At 49.1% G+C, this 25,470-nt stretch overlaps 1 protein-coding gene across 15 annotated transcripts in view; it reads left to right on the top strand.

Annotated features, from left to right (window-relative positions):
• Window positions 1-4,394: 4,394 nt before the first annotated feature.
• The window catches only part of myo9bl (myosin IXb-like), a 134,823-nt gene continuing 113,747 nt past the window's right edge, over window positions 4,395-25,470 (top strand). For all 15 annotated transcript variants that reach the window (XM_078556158.1, XM_078556164.1, XM_078556170.1 and 12 more), the window contains exon 1: window positions 4,395-4,901. The gene's annotated coding sequence lies outside the window, so the exon portion shown is untranslated. The remainder of the gene's footprint in view (window positions 4,902-25,470) is intronic.

The raw sequence follows: 25,470 nt of genomic DNA, 5'->3' as shown, positions 1-25,470 counted from the left end.
AAACACAGGACCATGTCCCCCAGTTTACTTCCCTGAAGGTGCTGACTCTCTTGCTGGGGTACAGGTCCCCTCCCCTCCTCTGAAGGTGCTGACTCTCACATGGGTACAGGTCCTGCACCCCTCCTGAAGGTGCTGACTCTCACTGGGGTACGGGTCCCCCCACTGTCCTGGTGTCAGCATCTGATATTGTTCTCACATAATAAACTTTTACTGTAGGAGCTGTGACTCAATGGCTAACTGTCTCACCTTGAGTCAGGAGACACTAGGTTCAAGACCCACTCCAGAGATTTGAGCACAAAATCCATACTGAAATTCCAGTGTAGAACTGAGGGAGTGCTGCACGGTCAGAGGATCAGTACTGAGGGAGTGCCGCACTGTCAGAGGGTCAGTACTGAGGGAGTGCCGCACTGTCAGAGGGTCAGTACTGAGGGAGTGCTGCACTGTCAGAGGGTCAGTACTGAGGGAGTGCTGCACTGTCAGAGGGTCAGTACTGAGGGAGTGCCGCACTGTGGAAGGGTCAGTACTGAGGGAGTGCCGCACTGTCGGAGTCAGTACTGAGGGAGTGCCGCACTGTCGGAGGGTCAGTACTGAGGGAGTGCCGCACTGTCGGAGGGTCAGTACTGAGGGAGTGCCGCACTGTGGAAGGGTCAGTACTGAGGGAGTGCCGCACTGTCGGAGGGTCATTACTGAGGGAGTGCTGCATGGTCAGAGGGTCAGTACTGAGGGAGTGCCGCACTGTCGGGGTCAGTACTGAGGGAGTGCCGCACTGTCGGAGTCAGTACTGAGGGAGTGCCGCACTGTCGGAGTCAGTACTGAGGGAGTGCCGCACTGTCGGAGTCAGTACTGAGGAAGTGCCGCACTGTGGAAGGGTCAGTACTGAGGGAGTGCCGCACTGTCAGAGGATCAGTACTGAGGGAGTGTCGTACTGTCAGAGGGTCAGTATGAGGGAGCACCGCACTGTCGGAGGGTCAGTACTGAGGGAGTGCCGCACGGTCAGAGGATCAGTATTGAGGGAGTGCCGCACTGTCAGAGGGTCAGTACTGAGGGAGTGCCGCACTGTCAGAGGGTCAGTACTGAGGGAGTGTCGTACTGTCAGAGGGTCAGTATGAGGGAGCACCGCACTGTCGGAGGGTCAGTACTGAGGGAGCGCCGCACTGTCAGAGGGTCAGTACTGAGGGAGTGTCGTACTGTCAGAGGGTCAGTATGAGGGAGCACCGCACTGTCGGAGGGTCAGTACTGAGGGAGTGCCGCACGGTCAGAGGATCAGTATTGAGGGAGTGCCGCACTGTCAGAGGGTCAGTACTGAGGGAGTGCCGCACGGTCAGAGGATCAGTATTGAGGGAGTGCCGCACTGTCAGAGGGTCAGTATGAGGGAGCACCGCACTGTGGAAGGGTCAGTACTGAGGGAGTGCCGGACTGTCGGTGGGTCAGTACTGAGGGAGTGCTGCACGGTCAGAGGATCAGTACTGAGGGAGTGCCGCACTGTCAGAGGGTCAGTACTGAGGGAGTGCTGCACTGTCAGAGGGTCAGTACTGAGGGAGTGCCGCACTGTCAGAGGGTCAGTACTGAGGGAGTGCCGCACTGTCAGAGGGTCAGTACTGAGGGAGTGCCGCACTGTCAGAGGGTCAGTACTGAGGGAGCGTCGTACTGTCAGAGGGTCAGTATGAGGGAGCACCGCACTGTCGGAGGGTCAGTACTGAGGGAGTGCCGCACTGTCGGAGGGTCAGTACTGAGGGAGTGCCGCACTGTCGGAGGGTCAGTACTGAGGGAGTGCCGCACGGTCAGAGGGTCAGTACTGAGGGAGTGCCGCACTGTCAGAGGGTCAGTACTGAGGGAGTGCCGCACTGTGGAAGGGTCAGTACTGAGGGAGTGTCGTACTGTCAGAGGGTCAGTATGAGGGAGCACCGCACTGTGGAAGGGTCAGTACTGAGGGAGTGCTGCACTGTCGGTGGGTCAGTACTGAGGGAGTGCTGCACGGTCAGAGGATCAGTACTGAGGGAGTGCTGCACTGTCAGAGGATCAGTACTGAGGGAGTGCCGCACTGTCAGAGGGTCAGTACTGAGGGAGTGCCGCACTGTCAGAGATCAGTACTGAGGGAGTGTCGTACTGTCAGAGGGTCAGTACTGAGGGAGTGTCGTACTGTCAGAGGGTCAGTACTGAGGGAGTGCTGCACTGTCAGAGGGTCAGTGCTGAGGGAGTGCTGCATGGTCAGAGGATCAGTACCAAGGGAGTGCCGCACTGTCAGAGGGTCAGTACTGAGGGAGTGCCGCACTGTCAGAGGGTCAGTACTGAGGGAGTGCCGCACTGTCAGAGGGTCAGTATGAGGGAGGCCGGCACTGTCGGAGGGTCAGTACTGAGGGAGTGCCGCACTGTCAGAGGGTCAGTACTGAGGGAGTGCCGCACTGTCAGAGGGTCAGTACTGAGGGAGTGCCGCACTGTGGAAGGGTCAGTACTGAGGGAGTGCCGCACTGTCGGAGGGTCAGTACTGAGGGAGTGCCGCACTGTCGGAGGATCAGTACTGAGGGAGTGCCGCACTGTCGGAGGATCAGTACTGAGGGAGTGCCGCACTGTCGGAGGATCAGTACTGAGGGAGTGCAGCACTGTCGGAGGGTCAGTACTGAGGGAGTGCCGCACTGTCGGAGGGTCAGTACTGAAGGAGTGCCGCACTGTCGGAGGGTCAGTACTGAGGGAGTGCCGCACTGTCGGAGGGTCAGTACTGAGGGAGTGCCGCACTGTCGGAGGGTCAGTACTGAGGGAGTGCCGCACTGTCGGAGGGTCAGTACTGAGGGAGTGCCGCACTGTCGGATGGTCAGTACTGAGGGAGTGCCGCACTGTCGGAGGGTCAGTACTGAGGGAGTGCCGCACTGTCGGAGGGTCAGTACTGAGGGAGTGCCGCACTGTCGGAGGGTCAGTACTGAGGGAGTGCCGCACTGTCGGAGGGTCAGTACTGAGGGAGTGCCGCACTGTCGGAGGGTCAGTACTGAGGGAGTGCCGCACGGTCGGAGGGTCAGTACTGGGGGAGTGCCGCACTGTCGGAGTCAGTACTGAGGGAGTGCCGCACTGTCGGAGGGTCAGTACTGAGGGAGTGCCGCACTGTCGGAGGGTCAGTACTGAGGGAGTGCCGCACTGTCGGAGGGTCAGTACTGAGGGAGTGCCGCACTGTCGGAGGGTCAGTACTGAGGGAGTGCCGCACTGTCGGAGGGTCAGTACTGAGGGAGTGCCGCACTGTCGGAGGGTCAGTACTGAAGGAGTGCCGCACTGTCGGAGGGTCAGTACTGAGGGAGTGCCGCACTGTTTGTGGTGCTGTGCATTTGATATGATAAACCCAGGTCTCCTCTCAGGCGGATGTACAAATCCCACGGGCACTATATTGAACAGCAGGGATATTCTCTGGTGTCTTTGGGCTGATATTTACCCCTCAGTTTTGGAGCAGTGATCAGCCTAAGTCCAGCTCCTCTGTTCATTCCCCCCACGCCTCCCGGTTTGCAGTTTCCAGTCGCTGGCCGGAGCCTCCCATTTTCAATGAGAAATTAACAAAAGGACCAGAGAAAAGAATCCATGAGGCGGTTTCCCGTTACCTTCCTCCTGTGTGTTTAACAGAAACGCCAGGTCCCCTTTCCGAGGGACCCTCCCTCCATCTGCAAGCAGCCGTTGTCCCTCCCGGTTCCCAACTCTTCCATCATCAGCACCGAGAATTCCTGCATTGGCCGCGGTTTGTTAACGGAGCATTGAACCCTCACCTGGGCGACCGCCAAGAGACCGTCCCCGGAGGCCCCACACGACCCTGATCCCTCAACCAACAAACATCACTAAAGATGACCTGATCATGATCACATTGGCTGTTTGTGGGATCTTGCTCTGCACGAATTGAGTGACGCATCGCACCAGCGTCTAGACTTCAAAAGTATTTGAGAGGCTGTGAAACGTCTTTTGTCTTGAGGTGGTGAAAGGCGCTATAGCAATGCAAGTCCTAATATCCAGACTTGCGCGCAGATTGGAATCAAACCGGGACATTCTCGCTCCACGTGGCTGAGAGACAGTCTCAGTGACACCCCGCCCTCCCCTGTCGGCGGTGCCGCCTCACACGGTCGAATAGCTCACTGGGTTTAGTTTAGGGACAGGATGGAGTCTGGTTACCAATTGAGAGTCAGAGTTTGGCGGAGAGAGAACTGATACTCGGGGGTGGGGGAAGAGAGAGAGGGAGAGAGAGAGAGAGAGACAGACAGACAAAAAGATTGATTCAGCTTTCGACCGTGAGAAGGCGCTGGACCTCCCCCCCCACCCCCAACATCATCATCATCATCATCAGAAACAAAAAAAACTGAGCAAAGAGAGGCGGAAACAGGAAAAAGTGTTTTAGGTTTGAGTTGAGTTTATTTGCTGGAGCCGGAAGCCGCGGGGTGAGCGAGTCAGAGCGGACTCGGGCTGGTCAGTTTCACAAAAAAAACCACCCCCCGCATGAAACCGGAGTGAAACTGACGCCCTTTGGCCGAGGGGGGAAAATGGGTGAAATTCACAGGGGCTGAGGGGTCGCCGAGGCCGGGAGGCCGGGTCCCGGGACACGGAGCCCAGCAGCCGGGCTGGAGGATCCATCACTCGGGGGGGCTGGTGAGAAATTCCGCTTTCGTTACAATGTTGCCGTTTTGTTGCGAGTTGAGCCGCTGGTTTCCGGAAAGAAGATACAAAGTATCCGAGCTTTAGAATTCCTCGGCTCGGAGAGGCTGCGAGTAACTTTGTGTGAAAGAGCCGCATCCTGGAGCCGCGCTCCGGGAAACTCTTAGAGGCAGGAAGTCTGACAACCAAATATTCCACCGTCGCCAAGTGGCCAAAGGATCCATTAATCAGGTCCCCGCCTTTATCCAGAATCCGGAGCGACTCCAACCGCTTAGTTCCCAACAAATGTAAGAATTCTTTCACCTTTTTAAAAGAGCTCTCTCTCTCTCTCTCTCAGTCTGGATCTTTTTGAACTGTTGAATCATGTCCCGCGATTGCAGGTAGCAGATCCCAGAGTGACCCCCCCCAACCCCACACCTCATCCCAGAGTGACCCCCCCCAACCCCACACCTCATCCCAGAGTGACTCTCCCCCCTCATCCCAGAGTGACTCCCCCCAACCCCACACCTCATCCCAGAGTGACTCCCCCCAACCCCACACCTCATCCCAGAGTGACTCTCCCCCCCAACCCCACACCTCATCCCAGAGTGACTCTCCCCCCCACACCCCCCCCTCATCCCAGAGTGACTCTCCCCCCCACACCCCCCCCTCATCCCAGAGTGACTCTCCCCCACACACCCCCCTCATCCCAGAGTGACTCTCCCCCCACACCCCCCCTCATCCCAGAGTGACTCTCCCCCACACACCCCCCTCATCCCAGAGTGACTCTCCCCCACACCCCCCCTCATCCCAGAGTGACTCCCCCCACCCTCACACCCCCCCATCCCAGAGTGACTCACCCCAACCCACACCCCCCATCCCAGAGTGACTCCCCCCAACCCCACACCTCATCCCAGAGTGACTCTCCCCCCAACCCCACACCTCATCCCAGAGTGACTCCCCCACCCCCCCATCCAGAGTGACTCCCCCCCAACCCCACACCTCATCCCAGAGTGACTCCCCCACCCACACCCCCCTCATCCCAGAGTGACTCCCCACACCCCCCTCATCCCAGAGTGACTCTCTCCCCAACCCCCCACCCCCCTCATCCCAGAGTGACTCTCCCCCCAACCCCCCACCCCCCTCATCCCAGAGTGACTCTCCCCCACACCCCCCCCCATCCCAGAGTGACTCACCCCAACCCACACCCCCATCCCAGAGTGACTCCCCCAAACCCACACCTCATCCCAGAGTGACTCTCCCCCCCACACCCCCCCTCATCCCAGAGTGACTCCCCCCCCACACCCCCCCTCATCCCAGAGTGACTCCCCCCACCCTCACACCCGCCTCATCCCAGAGTGACTCCCCCCACCCTCACACCCCCCTCATCCCAGAGTGACTCCCCCCACCCTCACATCCCCCTCATCCCAGAGTGACTCCCCCACCCCACCCACACCCCCCATCCCAGAGTGACTCACCCCAACCCACACCCCCCATCCCAGAGTGACTCACCCCAACCCACACCCCCCCTCATCCCAGAGTGACTCCCCCCCCATCCCAGAGTGACTCCCCCCACACCGTCCCCATCCCAGGGGGACTCCCCCCCCACCCTCCCCATCCATCCCAGGGGGACTCCCCCCCCACCCTCCCCATCCATCCCAGGGGGTCTCCCCCCCCACCCTCCCCATCCATCCCAGGGGGACTCCCCCCCCACCCTCCCCATCCATCCCAGGGGGACTCCCCCCCCACCCTCCCCATCCATCCCAGGGGGACTCCCCCCCACCCTCCCCATCCATCCCAGGGGGACTCCCCCCCCACCCTCCCCATCCATCCCAGGGGGACTCCCCCCCTACCCTCCCCATCCATCCCAGGGGGACTCCCCCCCCACCCTCCCCATCCATCCCAGGGGGACTCCCCCCCCACCCTCCCCATCCATCCCAGGGGGACTCCCCCCCCACCCTCCCCATCCATCCCAGGGGGACTCCCCCCCCACCCTCCCCATCCATCCCAGGGGGACTCCCCCCCCACCCTCCCCATCCATCCCAGGGGGACTCCCCCCACCCTCCCCATCCATCCCAGGGGGACTCCCCTCATCCATCCCAGGGGGACTCCCCCCACCCATCCCAGGGGGACTCCCCCCACCCCCCCATCCATCCCAGGGGGACGCCCCCCACACCCCCATCCATCCCAGGGGGACCCCCCCCCATCCATCCCAGGGGAACCCCCCCCCGTCCATCCCAGGGGGACCCACCCCCATCCATCCCAGGGGAACCCCCCCCCCCCCCCCCCCCCCCCGTCCATCCCAGGGGGACCCCCCCCCCCCCACCCCATCCATCCCAGGGGGACCTCCCCCAGCCCCCCCATCCATCCCAGGGGGACCTCCCCCCACTCCCCATCTATCCCAGAGTGACTCCCCCCACCCCCCCATCCATCCCAGAGTGACTTACCCCACCCCATCCCCCCATCCCAGAATGACTCCCCCTGCCCCCCCCATCCATCCCAGAGTCACCCACCCTACGCTACCCTACCCTACCCCACCAATCACAGAGCAGCCGTCTCTCCCCAGCCCCACACCCCGGCCTGTTTCTGCTGTTCTGGGGCCGTTCTGTCTTATTTCTGACCCATAAGAAGCAGGTTCATAGAACATGATTCATAACAGACCAGAAATCCATGGGGAATTAAATTGAAATTTCACATTCCCTGGAGTTTCCTGCTTCCCTCACCGCCAATCCCCAATTTTACTCCTGCCCCCACTGGTCCCAATTTCCACTCCCCCACCATTGACCTCAGTCTCCCACCACCATCTGTTCCAATCTCCTCCCCACACCACGTTCTGTCCCAATTTCCCTCCCCCTCCCCAGCTCTCTCTTGCTTCCTTTACCATGGCTGTCCCAGTTTACTGCAGGCTGTCCTGGGTGCAATTCTGGTTCAGATTGGAAACTTAGAGCTTACAAGTTTGAATCTCACTACGGCTGTGACATTCTATCCTCGGGACTCCCCAAAGTATCACTGGCGTACTAACTGTTGTTATAAGGTCAAGGCAGCCAGGTCTCTCAAACAGCGATATGCTAAAGTGGTGTATTTTGGTTAACTATTGACCAGGACACTGTGTGGATTCCCTTCTCTTCTCTGAATAAAGCTCGGGAACCTTATACATCCATCTTGTTAAAGAGACATGTAGCCTTGGTTTCACACCTCTTATGAAGGATGACAAGTCCAACAATGTAGCACTCCTCACTACTGACTTCAATCGATCACTGTACCTGCATCACTTGCTCAAGTCTGTACTTAGTGCATTCCTTACATCCTGTCCTTGTGTAATAATACAAAAGTAATGAACACGCTACAATTCCCCACATCAGTGGGTCATTGAACTTGATTTTAAACAATTGACCATCCTGCTACAATCTCAGATTGTGATCAATGCACAATTATTATTGTGTTTATCATTGCAGAGGCAGGCTAACAAATTGCTTATTATTTATAATCTATAGGCCAGAACATCAAAATTTAACACCTCACCATTTTAATTATCCGATGCCTCTTTTTTTTTAAATAAAAAAGCTCCTTTGCTCCAAAAATTCAAACTTCATCTTTGCAAATTACAGTAGAGCGGAGATGGAATCTGGGAGTGTCCAGATCTGGGTCTAGCCCCATGTCCGCGGATGAGTTTGACCTTTGAACCTTTGGGATGCTTTCTTCTTTTGAACTCTGACCTTCTGAGCAATGCCGTCAGTTGCTGCTGATCTGAGTACTTGTCACTAACGTGACAGAGTGAGCTGGTAAGCGGGCGGAGAGGCGATATTTCCATGTTCTTCACCCCCCACCCCCAACTCCACCCATACCTCAGTTACCTCAGAATTAAATGGGGAGTTTGTAGCTCTGATTTCAGTCACATGGAGTGGCTGTGAAATTTGACTCTGAGTAGGTTCAGTGAGAAACCTGCCCAGCAGGATGTTGAATTTCTAACCACCTCCCCTTTCCAAACTTGGGTTGTGCTTGGAGAAGAATTATTTTTTAAAATGTCTTTCTTCAACAAGCGGCATTTATATCCTGCCTTTAACAAAGGAAAATGTCCAAAATTGCTTCACAGAAATGTAAGGAAAGCAGACATTGAGAGAAAGCAGAATATGTTAGGAGGGGGCAGCCAAACATTTGGTCGAAGAGGTGGAGAAGAGGAGGTTGGTGTGGTTTAGGGAGGGAATCCAAGGGTGTGGGGCCAAGGCAGCTGAAGGCATGGCCACCAACGGAGGTGTTGGTGGAATGTGCAAATGGTCAAAGTGAGGGGAGCGGAGCTCTGGGCAGAGTGTTGAGACCTGGAGAAGTTGCAGGAAAGGATGAGGCTATGAAGGGATTGAAGTAGAACGGTGGGAATTTTAAATCGGAGGCTTTGGGAGATGAAGCCAGTGTACATCAGCAAGCACAGGAGATAATGGGTGAATGGAGTTTGATGCGAATTAGAATGCAGGCAGCAGAGTTTTGGATGAGCTGAAGTTACAGATAGAAACAGACAGCAAAAGGGATCAATGTTGATTTAGAATGTATTACTAATCCAGTTTGATGAGGATAAAACAATCTTTTGTGGACCTTCACTGAATCCTGACTGATTTACAAATCCAGCAATCTGACCTTGGCCTAAATCCACATTATCTCCAGGCCTCCATTTTGAAACTGGGTTTAAAAAAAAAGGTTCCATTTTAACAATAGTTGTTTCGAGCCGATGTAATGTGAAAAATGAAGATGACACAATTTGTTACAAAACCGTCATCCAAGAACAAATCGTGCAGTGTTTGTATCCCAAAACGCCCCAAGGTGTTCCAGGTAAGAGTAAGGGCAATTGATCAACGAAATTTTGTTTTATGGGGGGTGGAAAGGAGTGATTAGGGGTGGGGCAGAGGGGAGGAGGGATTGAGGAAGCAATGTTAATATGAGCAGAGATAGAAGTGGTTTCATGTTGTTTGGACTGACCGACATCTTGGTGAGATCAGCAGATACCTTGCAACACCACAGAATGAAAGACACAATTGAAACAGGATACTGTCACATATCTGATAGAAGGCTGAGTGAGGCATGAAACATTGTGCATTTACCTCATTGGTGGATTACTCTTGAAGCAGAGAAGGATCTGATAGTATTGACCACTCAAGGAATCTGATCTAGCAACTCAAGACCGGGCATCCATGAGGCGCTGTGGGCCATCAGCAGCAGCAGAATTGTACTCAAACAATCTGTAACCTCATGGCCTGGCATATCCCCCACTCTACCATTACCATCAAGCCAGGGAATCAACCCTGGTTCAATGAAAAGTGCAGGAGGGCATGCCAGGAGCAGCACCAGGCACACCTAAAAATGAGTATCAACCTGGTGAAGCTTTAAGACAGGACTGCTTGTGTGCCAAACAGCGTAAGCAGCAAGTGATAGGCAGAGCTAAGCGATCACACAACCAATGGATCAGATCTAAGCTCTGCAGTGCTGCCACATCCAGTCATGAATGGTTGTGGGCAATTAAACAACTCACTGGAGGAAGAGGCTCCACAAATATCCCCATCCTCAATGACGAGGGAGCCCAGCACATCAGTGCAAAAGATAAGGCATTTGCTACAATCTTCAGCAGAAGTGCCGAGTTGATGATCCATCTCGGCCTCCTCTGGATGTCCCCAGCATCACAGGTGCCAGTCTTCAGCCAATTTGATTCACTCCACGTGATATCAAGAAATGGCTGAAGACACTGGATACTGCAAAGGCTATGGGCCCTGACAATATTCCGGCAATAGTACTGGAGTGGTGCTCCAGAACTTGCCGCGCCCCTAGCCAAGCTGTTCCAGAACAGCTACAACACTGGCATCTACCCGGCTATGTGGAAAATTGTCCAGGTATGTCCTGTACACAAAAAGCAGGACAAATCCAACCCGGTCAATTGCCACCTGATCAGCCTACTCTCAATCATCAGTAAAGTGATGGAAGGGATCATCAACAGTGCTATCAAGCGTCACTTCCTTAGCAATAACCTGCTCAATGACACCCAGTTTAGATTCCGTCAGGGCCGCTCAGCTCCTGACCTCATTACAGCCTTGGTACCAACATGGACAAAAGAGCTGAACTCCAGAGGTGAGGTGCGAGTGACTGCCCTTGACATCAAGGCAGCATTTGACCGAGTGTGGCATCAAGGAGCCCTAGCAAAACTGGAGTCAATGGGAATCGGGGAGAAAACTCTCCACTGGTTGGAGTCATACCTAGCACAAAGGAAGATGGTTGTGGTTGTTGGAGGTCAGTCATTTCGGCTCCGGGACATCACTTCAGGAGTTCCTCAGGGTAGTGTCCTGGGCCCAACCATCTTCAGCTGCTTCATCGGTGAACTTCCTTCCATCATAAGATTAGAAATGGGGATGTTTGCTGATGATTGCACAATGTTCAGCACCATTCGCGACGACTCAGATGCGGAAGCAATCCATGTCCAAATGCAGCAAGACCTGGACAATATCCAGGCTTGGGCTCACGGGTGGCAAGTAACATTCATGCCACATAAGTGTCAGGTAATGACCATCTCCAACAAGAGAGAATCTAACCATCGCCCCTTGACATTCAACAGCATTACCATCAATGAATCCCCCACTATCAATATCCTGGGGGTTGCCATTGACCAGAAACTAAACTGGACTGGCCATATAAATACTGTGACTACAAGAGCAGGTCAGAGGCTGGGAATCCAGTGGTGAGTAACTCACCTCCTGACTCCCCTCCTGACTCCCCAACGCCTGTCCACCATCTACAAGGCACAAGTCAGGAGTGTGATGGAATACTTGCCACTTGCCTGGGTGAGTGCAGCTCCCACAACAATCAAGAAGCTTGACACCACCCAGGACAAAGCAGCCTCCTTGATTGTCACCCCATCCACAAACATTCACTCCCTCCACCACCGACGCACATTAGCAGCAGTGTGTACCATCTACAAGATGCACTGCAGAAACTCACCAAGGCTCCTTAGACAGCACCTTCCAAACCCACGACCACTGCGTGAAGATGGGTCCATCCAGAAGGACAAGGGCAGCAGATAGATGGGAACACCACCACCTCCAAGTTCCCCTCCGAGTCACTCACCATCCTGACTTGGAAATATATCGCCATTCCTTCACTGTCGCTGGGTCAAAATCCTGGAACTCCCTCCCTAACAGCACTGTGGGTGTACCTACAACACATGGACTGCAGAGGTTCAAGAAGGCAGCTCACCACCACCTTCTCAAGGGCAACTAGGGATGGGCAATAAATGCTGGCCCAGCCAGCGAAGCCCACATCCCATAAATTCCTTTAAAAAATTGTTCCATCATTGGTGGCTGTGTTTTCAGCTGCTGGACCATTAGCTCTGTAGTACCCTTCCTAAAATTCCCCACCCCTCTCTTCTTTCAGACACTCCTTAAACCTAACTCATTGACTTAGCTCTTGATCACCTGTCCTAATATCTCCTTTTGTGGCTCGGTTGTTTTATTTCATAATCACTTCATTTTACTGCAGTAATGGTACTACATAAATGCAAGTTGCTGTTATATCTGTATACCTTGAGCTCTTTCATAAATGCACACCCACTTGGCCCATGAAAGCAACAGAAGGTTGGACACGCTTGACATAGGAGATGGTCCCATCGCCCTGATTCTCTGATAGAGTAGCTGAAGTACACAGGACTGCATTTTCATCTCTATGCAGTGTTAGCCAGGGCAGCAGTTGGCCTCAGCACCCACGGGCCAGCCTTCCTGCTCCCAATCTTTACCCAGTCACCCTCCCTTGCTAGAGTGGGAGAGTGTGGACATTGGGTTAGAACAGGATGACCAGTGCCACTTGCACTGCGAATGAACTGCTTTACAGAAGGGGGGAGAGCTTTTTCAAGTAGCAGATATGAAACAGTTGATCAGAAGCTGTTAGGATGTTGTAAAAACCTGACTGGTTCACTGATGCTTTCTCAGGTAGTAAACTGTCTTTACCCTCAATGCGACTCGAGCCCCATACTAATGTGGCTAACTCTGTCCTCTGTATGGGCCAAGGAAACCAACCTGTTGCATCAATGTTGAGTACCAGTGGTTTAAGAAGGTGGCACCTCTGGGCAACTGGAGATGAGTAATAAATGCCAGTCTTGCCAGCAACACCCAAACCCTGAAAACATTTTTTTTAAGCAGCAGCAGTTTTGACTGGTGTTTATTGAGGAGGATAACTTACTTTTACACCTATTAATGAATTATTGCATTTACCTTCCAAGACTCCAGGACGTCCCAAATGTTTCACCACTGGTAAAGTACTCCTGCCATGGGAGACAGTATCTATTCTATCAAAATCAACAAGTGGCTCATTCATTTAAGCGCTTGGCACCTTTAAATTTTATTGCGCAGTCGCACGTGCCCAGTGTCTTAAATGAGATGACCCTGAGCGGCTTGTGCAGGTTGCTGCACAGTTGTGCATGTGCGCAACTTAAGGGGAACATTGGCCAAAATACCTCATGTTTCTGAACACCTAATAAAATCTCTTACCCTTCTCTGCTCTAAGGAGAACAATCCCAGCTTCTCCAATCTTTCCACATAACTGAAGTCTGTTATTCCTGGTACCATTCCAGTGAATCTCCTCTGCAGAGTGGCAACTTGTACCCCAGTTAAACTCAGCAACTTCTAGACAGACTGCTGGGGGGAGGGGAGGGTTTGAGCTCCGGCTAACTCAGGCTGATGGGTGGCTGCACACCTGGGAAGCAGTGTTAATAAACTGGTTGGTACATGTAGGAGTGAAGATGTGTTCAAACAACTCTGTCCTCTGCGCCTCACTGATTAGCTCTGCAGAATATGATGCATTTTCTTTTCCATGTTTCAGGTTTAATTTGACATATAAAGGGAGAAGAGCTGAAAGGTATACCCAGTAACCTTCTAAACCCAATTGTTGATCAGGCAATAGCTGGAGATATGAATTTAAAAGTTCCAGTGTGTGTCTGAGCTGTGAGATTCACCTCTTACTCCTTTTAAATTTTGGCCTTGTTCCAATGGTTCTGTCTGCTTGCAGGAACATGAATGTGTTCAGAAACATGCCTGAGATAGATTGGAGTTGAGTGATCGGGGATTTGAAAAGGATTGAGTAATGTTTACTGGGAACAGTCAGTTTCCTGGATTCAGTGAGTGAAAGCCCCAAAGGAATGTTCAAGTTCCAATCTGTACCCCAGTGTTATACAGTGACAGACCTGTCCCCACCAGTACTGTACCCCAGTGTTATACAGTGACAGACCTGTCCCCACCAATACTGTACCCCAGTGTTACACAGTGACAGACCTGTCCCCACCAGTACTGTACCCCAGTGTTATACAGTGACAGACCTGTCCCCACCAGTACTGTACCCCAGTGTTATACAGTGACAGACCTGTCCCCACCAGTACTGTACCCCAGTGTTATACAGTGACAGATCTGTCCCCACCATTACTGTGCCCCAGTGTTATAGGGGGTCTGAGTTGTACCCCAGTGCTCTCAGTTATTAATGGTCATACATAAATGACACAAATCTGAAAGATACATTTTGATAAATGTTTTATATTTTTCAGATTATATGTTGAAATAACAAGTGCGTGCAGGTCAGGCAGCGATGTCTAGTTGGGGTGAATGTATGGGAATCATGTGGCTGATTTGTTGTGAAGCCCCTCCCAGTTATTCAGCTTTTTATGAAGAGAAATGGGCCAGTATCCCACACATCCCCTCTTACAATTTACTAAGATCCCAATGACAGTTTTGACCAATGATAGACAGTCTGCAGCTGCTATTTAGGATTGGTTGGAAATGTTCAGTCTTACCCGGTATTAGTTGTACAAGAAAAATAATTGCCTTGTCCAGACAACAGGGCATTGTTGGGTATGGGTCCCACAGACACTGACTCTCACTGGGGTACGGGTCCCACACACACTGACTCTTGCAGGGGTACGGGTGCCACACACACTGACTCTCACTGGGGTACGGGTTCCACACACACTGATTCTTGCTGGGGTACGGGTCCCACACACACTGACTCTCACTGGGGTACGGGTTCCACATACACTGACTCTCGCTGGGATACGGGATCCACACACACTAACTCTCACTGGGATATGGGATCCACACACACTGACTCTCACTGGGGTACAGGTTCCACACACACTGACTCTCGCTGGGGTACAGGTTCCACACACACTGACTCTCGCTGGGGTACGGGTCCCACATACACTGACTCTCACTGGGATACAGGATCCACACACACTGACTCTCACTGGGATACAGGATCCACACACACTGACTCTCACTGGGGTACAGGTTCCACACACACTGACTCTCACTGGGGTACAGGTTCCACACACACTGACTCTCACTGGGGTACGGGTTCCACACACACTGACTCTCACTGGGGTACGGGTCCCACACACACTGACTCTTGATGGGGTATGGGTTCCACACACACACTGACTCTCACTTTTATCTATCGATTGTAGAAGAGTTCCAGTGTATTTGAAGGCATTCCTCAGACTAAGTTCAGCATCTTTCATGTTTAAAAGGAAATAAGAGCTTGCATTCCTACAGCACTTCCACCACCTCAGAATGTCCCATTGTGCTTTGCTGCCAATGAGTACTTTTTTGAAGTGTAGTCACTGTTGTAATGTAGGAAGTGCAGCAGTCAATTTGCGCACAACGATGTGATAATGACCAGATAATTTTTTTTGTGGTGTTGATTAAGCAATAAATATTGTTTAGGACACTGGGTAGTGTTCCTCAGCTCTCCTTTGAAATAATGCCGTGGGATCTTTTCTGTCTACTAGAGAGAGAAAAGTGGGCTTCAGTTTAACATCTCATCTGAAAGACAGCACCTCAGACATTGCTATGCTCCCTCAGTACTGCGCTGGAGTATCAGCCTGGGTATGGGCTTAAGTCTCCACAATGGGACTTGAACCCACAATCCTCTGACTCAGAGGTGAGTGTGCTACCCACTGAGCCACAGCTGACACTTTGGGGTTAGATGGAATACAAACACAGTGTTTGAGAGGCCTTCTCTTTGTTTGTAGACATGGGGTGAGAGGACAGTCAAGAGCTGCCACAGGAACTGATTCAGTGAAGCCTAGCACTAGGACAGGTTTTCTGTGACCAAATAGCTTAAGTCCTGTGTAAATTAAGGGTCCAGAATGCTTTTTGGTGCCCTTTTGGGAGCCACACTCTGCCATCTGTCTCTTGACTGACAATTTTTAGCTTTCACACCCACCAATTAATCGGTGCCTCAACTTGCAGAATCTTCTCTTGCCCTTTGTCCTTGGTGGGCAGGGGTATTCTTCTACTCCAAGCGACCTTCATTTACCTCATAATTAGTATCCAAAAACTTTTCTTGTTATCTGTTACTAGTTTTCCATTTGCTATTGTGATGTACTTGGGGTTGCTAACTCTAGGCGTGCTTGCTGGTGGTTTTGTCACATGATTTCCGATTGCTAACCAATTCCCCTCACACACCCGCCATTGGTCACCTGACACATCCAGTGTCCACGGTACCCCACCTTGGCCAATTGGAAGGCGACCATTACCCGACTGGATGAATCTTTGCCAATGAAACACACATTTCCTCATGTCTCCAAAATTTTTCTAATATTATTGAAAGGAAATATTTTTTAAGGAGGCAGAATCTTTTTATTGTCCCTAGGATTTTTCTTTTTGTGTTGCTCACAGCAATGACCTGGCCATTAACCGTTAATTCCTGGACGCTCCTAATGTCCATCTCAATGAAACACGTTATGAATCAAAGCCAGAGGCAGATTTAGCACATCCAACTCCCCTTGTTCCCTCAGTTGTACAAAGCCTGGAAGTGAGTTACAAGATACTCTGTAGATGAGGGGAATCGGGTGACTAAATAAGTGGCGAATGCTTTGTTCTGAAGGTATCTGGTATCATGAAAAAACCCCGGGGGTTTCTGCTGGTTATTCCAGCTCCTGCTGTTCTCCTTGTCTCTGTGTAAGGTCCAGGGCATACAACAATCAAACACTTTCATTTTGAACTGGTTGGTGTCAAGTGACCCTGCAGTGTTTAGGAATGTAGCAGAGGCAGGAGAACAAGCTGCATTGGCAGGAATTTAGCTATCTCGAGACACACAACAAAAAAACTACACATCCCCCTGACCATCAAATGCTATTTCAAGAATTTTCTCTTGTTTGCTTCATTCTATATATAGGCTTAAGTGCACATGTTAAATGAAAGCAACATCTCCCTCTCTGCTAGGGCAATTGAACATAGAGCTTAGGAGCAGGAGTAGGCCATTCGGCCCCTTGAGTCTGCTCCATCATTCAATAAAATTATGGCTTGTGGTCTCAGCTCCACTTTCCTGTTTGCCTCCCCATAACCCTTGACTCCCTTGTCGCTCAAAAATCTGTCTAACGCTGTCTTGAATAAGTTCAATGAGCCAGCCTCCACTGCTCCCTGGGGAAGAGAATTCCACAGACCACTGACCCTCAGAGAAAAAAATTTCTCCTCATCTCCATCTTAAACGGGAAACCTCTTATTCTTAAACTGTGTCCCCTAGTTCTAGTCTCCCCCACAAGAGGAAACATCTTCCCAGTATCCACCCTATCAAATCCCCTCAGGATCTTATATGTTTCAATAAGATCACCTCTCATTCTTCTAAACTCCAATGGATATAGGCCCAACCTGTCCAACCTTTTTTCATAAGATAAGCCCCTCATCCCAGGTACCAGTCAAGTGAACCTTCTCTGAACTGTTTCTAACACAGTTATATCCTTTTTCAAATAAGGAGACCAAAACTGTACACACTAATCCAGATGTGGTCTCACCAAGGCCCTGTACAGCAGTAAAACTTCCCTCTTTTTATATTCCATTTCCCTCACAATAAACGCCAACATTCCATTTGTCTTCCTAATCACAATGGGCAGTGTCAGCATCACAGACTAATATCTGTCTTCCATCAACATCTCTGAACGTGTTTAACAATGTGATAATGACCAGATAATCTGTTTTTGTCATATTGATTGAGGAATGGATACTGGCCAGGACAACAGGGAGAACGCCCCTGTTCTTTCTCGAAACCTGTGGAATTCTTTACATCCACCCAAACAGGACGGTGGGTCCTCGGTTTCATGTCTCATGGGAAAGACAGTATTTCTTACGTTGCAGTGCTCCTCAACTCTGCACTGGACTGTCGCCCTTGATTTTTGTGCTCAAGCCCTAGAGTGGGACCTAGAGTGAATCTGGAACCTTGTGACTCAGAAGAGAGTGAGCCACAGCTAACATTCCTTGGCTCTGTCAACCACACTACTCCCTCCAAGTCAGAATGTTGTAAGTACAAGACCCACTCCAGAAACATGAGCTCATTATGTAGGCAGCACTGAGTGAACACTGCAATGTTGGAGGTGTCACCTTTCAGATGATATGTTAAAATTATTCAGGTGGATGTAAAAGATCCAACAGAACTACTGGAGAAAGAGCAGAGAGTTCTCTAGGTGTTCTGGCTAACGTTTCTCCTTCAACCAACACCAACAAACTGTAATGCCCTGGATTTTGTACTCCAGTCTCTGGAGTGGGGCTTGAACTGATGACCTTCGGTTCTGAGGCAACAGTGCCGCACCGCGCACTGCGCCCCACCCCACCCTGCACCGCGGGCTGGGCGCCGCCCCAGATGGTGGGCCCTGCCCTGCGTGCCCCACCCCACAAACCAGGCCACACCTGGGAGCCAGGCCCACCCCACACTGACATTAAGGCCTGCCCTAGCACTTCCCACTACTGCTCCACCTGAGTACGATCAGCTGATATGAGTCTGAAAGCTAGTGTACAGTGTGGCTCATCAGATCAGGATGTGAGCTGATCCACTAGGGTAACACCAGGTCAGAGGGCATCATCTGACAGGAAGCGTTACTGACGGAAAACGTATCTAGTGGTTTCTGAAGCGAAAAATAGCTGAATGCTGAATGATCTGTTCAGACGCTGCCTCTGCAGATGAGAATTTGGGTTAGTCATAGTCTTCTGTAGAACAAGACAGTGTTTGAATGACAGGGTTAGTCAGTGTGACACAAAACAAAGCATTCAGTGATACTGATTCTTGTTCACATTGTGTGTGCGTGCAAGAGCGTGTGTGAGTGTCTTGGAATAGATGTGTGAAATTGTATATAATTAGCTGATCTCCTCTGGCTTTGCATCAAGTGTTGCCTTTAGCTGAAGTGGGGATAACTATTTAGACCAGGGTTCACAGATGTAACCCAGTCTCCGTTTTAAAATCATATAGTTGTTTTTATTTTTATTTTTCATTTCTAAATTCTTCTGACCACATTTATACTGGAAGTTGCTGATCTAAACTTGTCACAGCGAAATTACAGCCTCCGCCCAGTGGAGGTGCCGCATTATGGACTATTTCCGTTTGAAACGTGGACTTGGGGAAATATAATGGAAAAAGCTGGTTGGAATTGTACACAGATGATGATTAATGATTCTGGGAGTCTAATCCCATTGGAGATGATCTTACACTGTGGTAGCACATCAGGCCAACCTGGTCTAGGTGGCACTGGGGGCAGTCTTGGGATTTATGGCCCTGCGGAGAGACTGTAAAATGGGTGAATCCCTGGAATTTGTTTAACTGGTTTGGAGGGGACTGTAGAGGATGGGCTTCTGTAATTGTTCTGCTGTATTTTGACAGGATGAAAGGAGCCCTTTGATCTGATAATATGGAGGGAAGCCTGGGATTTGGAAAAGCTGTGGGTGTCTCTTTCTCTCTCTTGGCCTCTGGGCCACTGTCTGATAGTTGTTAATGATTGATTTCAATATTCCATCTAAGTTTACAATGCAGGCTACGCACAAACTAGCCCTTTTAAGTTACTGTGCATGCACATCATGCCAAAAATATTTAACGGGCTGAAAATCAAATAAATCATCCATGCACAACAACAGAGAGAAATCAGAGAGTACATATTGTAAGTAAATTATTGAGAGTAAATTGGAATGTTTACATTGACTAACTGTTAACAAAACATTGATAATTAGCTTGTTTAAACGTCTCACACCATGATCACATGTTAATTAGAGGCTTCAAAATTTGAGATAGGTTTCAGAAAAATGAACTCATTAAAAAGAGGAAAGGCACTCTCTCTGAACTAAATGCAATTTCTGAAGTTTATAAAGTTTATACAATAGAAAAACTAAATGACAGTAGATGCATAATCAGTGTTTTTCTCTTATGAATGCACATTCAATGTATATTTTAATAATATTTTGCAATTTTCTTCAAATAAGTTTGAAAAGTCTTTGAGCGTAAACTGCTAGAAACTAAAGAAAATAATTCTATTCATAGAGTTGGGTGAATGATATCGATATATCCTGGGAAATTAGGTATTCTGCACAATCCAAATTTATGTTCAGGGTCATAGGTCTGGGCAGAAAAGATGAAGTCAGATTCCGGGTTAATGTAGGAAGCTAAGGCTCACAAGTAAGAATTTAATGAAAACATTAAGAGACTTGCAAAAAAAACTCAATGGGTAAATTTAATCTTGTTGGTGATTTAATTTTGGACAACGACTTGTATTTCTGTAGTGCCATTAACATGATAAAATGTCAAAAGGTTCTTCAAGATTATTACATAAAACTTGGTCAAAGAGATGGTTTTAAGGAACATCTAAAGGAAAAGAGAAGGGTGGAGAGGTTTAGGGAAGGAGTTCCAAAGCGTGGGCCTCGACAGCAGCAGACATGAGCAAGAGATCAGAATGACTAAAAAGATAGCAAAGAGGTAGAAATTAGAGTACGAGAGAAAGCTAGCTAGTAATATAAAAACTGATAGTTTCTACAAGTATTAAAAAGGAAAAGAATAACTAAAGCTATTGTTTATCCACTAGAGAGAGAGAGTTTGGGGAATTGATAATGGAAAACAATGAAATGGCAGAGGTGTTGAACAGGTATTTTGTGTCTGTCTTCAAAGTAGAAGATTTAGAAAACTTCCCAAGGATATTTGAAAATCAACAGGTAAATGGGAGGGATGAACTTAAAACAAGCACCATCACCAGGGAAAAGGTGCTGGGACCTAAAGGCTGACAAGTCCCCGGAAATACTTTGTGTCGATGTTCATAAGTGAGAGGGGTGATGTGGGTATGGAAATCAGGCAAAAGGACTGTGATATAATTAAAGAAATCGGCATAGAAAGGGAGGAGGTTCTAAGTGGTCTGGCAGACATAAAAGTAGATAATTCTCCAGGCCCGGATGAAATGTATCCCAGGCTGTTGAGTGAGGCAGGGGCGCTGGCAATAATTTTCAATACCTCTCTGGCCACAGGAGAGGTGCCAGAGGACTGGAGAACAGCCAATGTGGTACCGTTATTCAAGAAGGGAGGAAGGGATAAACCAGGGAACTACAGGCCAGTCAGTCTAACCTCAGTGGTGGGAAAACTATTGGAAGCAATTCTGAGGGACAGAATTAATCTACACTTGGAGAGGCAGGGATCAATCAAGGACAGTCAGCTTGGTTTTGTTAAGGAGAGGTCATGTTTGACCAATTTGATTGAATTTTTCAAAGAGGTGACCAGGTGTGTAGATGAGGGCAATGCATTTGATGTAGTTGACGTAGATTGGACTTCAGCAAGGTTTTCAATAAGGTCCTGCATGGGAGACTGATAACGAAGGTAAGAGCCCATGGGATCCAAGGCAATTTGGATCCAGAATTGACTGAGTAGTAGGAGGCCGAGGGTGATGATCGTGGGGTGTTTTTGTGACTGAATGCCTGTGTCCAGAGTGGTTCCACAGGGATCGGTGTTGGGTCCCTTGCTGTTTGTGGTATATATAAATGATTTAGACTTGAATGTAGGAGGGTTGATCAGTAAGTTCGCCGGTGACATGAAAATTGGTAGGGTGATAAATAGTGAGGAGGATAGCCTTAGATTACAGGAGGATATAGACGGGCTGATCAGATGGGCTGATCAGTGGCAAATGGAATTTAATTTGGATAAGTGTGAGGTGATGCACTTGGGCAGGACAAACAAGGCACGGGAATACACGATGAATGGTAGGACCCTGGGAAGTACCAAGTATCAGAGGGACCTTGGTGTACATGTCCACCAGTCCCTTAAGGTATCGGGACAGGTCCACAAGATGGTTAAGAAGCCATATTAGCTGAGGCATAGAATATAAGAGCAGGGAGGCTATGCTGGCACTGTATAAAACGTTGGTTAGACCACAGCTAGAGTATTGCGTGCAGTTCTGGAATCCACATTATAGGAAGGATGTGATTGCACTAGAGAGAGTGCAGAAGAGATTTACCAGGATGTTGCCTGGGCTGGAGAGTTTTAGTTATGAGGAGAGATTGGATAGACTGGGGTTATTTTCCCTGGAGCAGAGGAGATTGAGGGGGGACATGATTGAGGTGTATAAAATTATGAGGGACATAGATAGGGTAGACAGGAAGTAACTTTTCCCCTTGGTGGAGGGATCAATAACCAGGGGGCATAGATTTAAGATAAGGGGCAGGAGGTTTAGAGAGGATGTGAGGAAGAATTTTTCACCCAGAAGGTGGTAGGAATCTGGAACTCACTGCCTGAAAGGGTGGTAGAGGCAGAAGCCCTCATAACATCAAGAAGTATCTGGATGTGCACTTGCGATGCCATGGCATACAAGGCTATGGGCCCAGTGCTGGAAAATGGGCTTAGAATAGTTAGGTACTTGTTTGATCGGCACAGACTCGATGGGCCGAAGGGCCTTTTTCTGTGCTGTAGACTTCTATGACTCTATGACCAGATGGCCTGCATCAATGGGTCTTAAAAGAAGTGACTACAGAGATAGTGGAGGCATTGACTATAATCTCCCAAACTTCCTTAGATTCTGAAAGGATTGAAAAATAGCTAATGTAGCACCTTTACTCAAGAAAGGAGGGAGATGGAAAGCAGGAAACTGCAAGCCAGTTAGCCCAACTTCTGCCAAAGGGAATTTGCTAGAATCCATTATTAAGGAGGTTAAAGCAGGATACTTAGAAAATCATAATGAGATCAGGCAGATTCATAAGGTTTTGTGAAAGGGATTAGTGTTTAACTAATTTATTAGAGGTCTTTGAGGAAGTAACAAGCAAGGTGGATAAAGGGGAACCTGTAGATGTGGTGTACTTGGATTTCCAAAAGACATGTGATAAGGTGCCACATCAAAGGTAACCACACAAAATAGGAGGACATGGTGTATACGTATTAGCATGGATAAAAGATTGGTTAGCTAACAGGAAGCAGAGAATAGGGATAAATGGGTCTTTCTCAGGTTGGCAATCTACAATTCATGGAGTGCCACAGGGATCAGTGCTGGGGCCTCAACTATTTACAATCTACATCAATGACTTGGATGAAGGGGCAGAATATATGGTATTAATTTGCTGATGGTACCAAGATATGTAGATCATCAAGGGGATGTAGAGGGTCTGCAAAGGGATAAGTTAAGTGAGTGGGCAAAAATTTGGCAGATGGGAGTATAATGGTGGAAAATGTGAAATTGTCCACTTTAGCAGGAAGAATAGAAAAGCAACATATTATTTAAATGGAAGGTGATTACAAAACTCTGCATTACAGAGGGATCTGTGTTTCCTGATACATGAATCAGAAAAAGTTAGCGTGCAGGTACAGCAAGTCTTTTGGAAGGCAAATGGAATGTTGGCATTTATTGCAAGGGGAATGGAATATAAAAGTAGAGATGTTTTACTGCAGCTCTACTAGGCCTTGGTGAGACCACATCTGGAATACTGTGTACAGTTTTGGTTTCTTCATTTGAATAAAGATGCAATTGTGTTGGAAGTAGTTCAGAGAAGTTTCACTCTACTCATTCCTGGGATCAAGGGTTTTTCTTATGAAGAAAGGTTCAGCAATTTGGGCCTGGGAGAGTAAGCAGTGACTTGACTGAAACATATAAGATTCTGAAGGGTCTTGACAAGGTGGATGTGGAGAGGATGTTTCCTCTTATGGGAGAATCTAGAACTAGGGGTCACTGTTTAAAAATAAGGGGTCACCCATTTCTAACAGGGATGGGGCGAAATTTTTTCTCTCAGAGGGTCCTGAGTCTTTGGAACTCTCTTCCTAAAAAGGTGGTGGAAGAAGAGTCTTTCAATATTTTTAAGGCAGAGGTGGATAGATTCTTGGTAAGCAAGGGGGTGATAGGTTATCAGGGGTAGGTGAGATTTCAGGCTACTATTAGATAAGCCATAATCTTATTAAATGGCAGAGCAGGCTCGAGGGGCTGAATGGCCTACTCCTCCTTGTTCGTATGAGAGGTGATCCTATTGAAACATATAAGACCCTGAGGAGATTTGATAGGGTGGAGACTAGAACCACAGGACACACAGGTTAAGAATAAGAGGTCTCCCTTGTAAGGTGGAGATGAGAATTTTTTTCTCTTAGAGGGTCATTAGCCTGTGGGATTCTCTTCCCCAGAGAGCAGCAGAGGCTGGGTCATTGAATATATTCAAGGCAGAGTTAGACAGATTTTTGATAGACAAGGGAGTCAAAGGTTATGGGGGGGCAGACAGGAAAGTGGAGCTGAGACCACAACAAGATCAGCCATGATCTTATTGAAGGGCCAAACGGCCTATTCCTGCTCCTAAGTCTTATGTTCCTATGACAGCACTTAACCCAAAGTGTTGTGGAGCTTGAGGAGATTAGAGTTAGGAAAGGATGAGGCCGTGGAAAGATTTGAAAACAAGGAAGTGTATTTTAAAATTGAACCGCTGCTTAGCCAGTAGCTGGTAAAGGTCAGCAAGCACAGGAGATTGATGAAACAGGCTTGGTGTGAGTTGAGACACAAGACAGCAGCGTTTTGGATAAACTCAAGTTTGTGGAGGGTGTAATATAGGAGACTGGCTAGAACTGCACTGGAATTGTCGAGTCTAGAGGTAACTGAGTCATATAAAAGAGTTTTAGCAGCAGATGAGCTGAGGAGGGGGATGTCTGGCAGTGTTATGGGGATGGAATTAGATAGTCTTAGTGACGGCATATGGGATTTCATTTATCCAGGAAGAAAATGGCACACGAGAAACATTTCAGAGAGCATTTGAACAGTTTGTGGAAACTTCATGGTCAGATGGTGGAATGAGTTTACACAGCAAATTCCATTATAAATATTCATGGTGGAATTTGTAATAGGAAAAAAGGTGACTCAAAAGAGATTGTGAAAATATAACAATCAGAAGTCAAGTTGTATGAACAGATTGTATGCCCAAATGTAAAATGTTTAATATAGATGGATCCCTGTTGGGGTCTGGGAGAATCGCCCATAGTTCACACGAGTGACTCTGTTCTCATAACTCTTGAGTTACACTGACCTGCAGAGTGAGTGAGCCATACTCATATTGCTCATCACCATCACACCATTGTTTTTGGAAATCCATGTGATTTTCACCCCTTCTGTACTTGTGAGCTGGAAATGCCACGATGGGGGAAATCTCAGTCCAGCTCATTTCTGTCCTTGCGCAATATCCACACACAAGCACTTTTGGTCAGAATGACTGGGTTAGTGATAGAGGTAGAACCTTGGGTCACTGAGACTGCTCTGTGCCTATGAGATGCGCTGGATTAAAACATTAAAGGTTGATCTACCGGGGTGATAATTGGAACAAGGGATTCAGATGTCGTCTTCTATTCTGTCCTTTTTGGGGAGGGATTCAAACTTATCTTTTCAAAATAATGTTCTTACTGTAACTTTTGCTACTTAACGATAATGAAAATGGAAAAGGTTGATTGAGCTGTCGCTGCAGTCGAGATGTAAAACAGATTTACAATGCCCCGAATGGTGGGAGGTTATAACTACACTTCAAATTTTTCATTTCCAATCTGATCATAGAGAAGGCTGTGAGGTGGAACTAGGTGTCCATGCATCCAGGCACTGACCCACCACCCACCTGGCTTCTATTT

The sequence above is a fragment of the Cetorhinus maximus genome, chromosome 13 (assembly GCF_964194155.1).
Source record: "Cetorhinus maximus chromosome 13, sCetMax3.hap1.1, whole genome shotgun sequence".
Taxonomy (NCBI): domain Eukaryota; kingdom Metazoa; phylum Chordata; class Chondrichthyes; order Lamniformes; family Cetorhinidae; genus Cetorhinus; species Cetorhinus maximus.
Note: the sequence above shows the minus strand (reverse complement) of the source record. Positions and strands in the feature narration are given on the sequence as shown.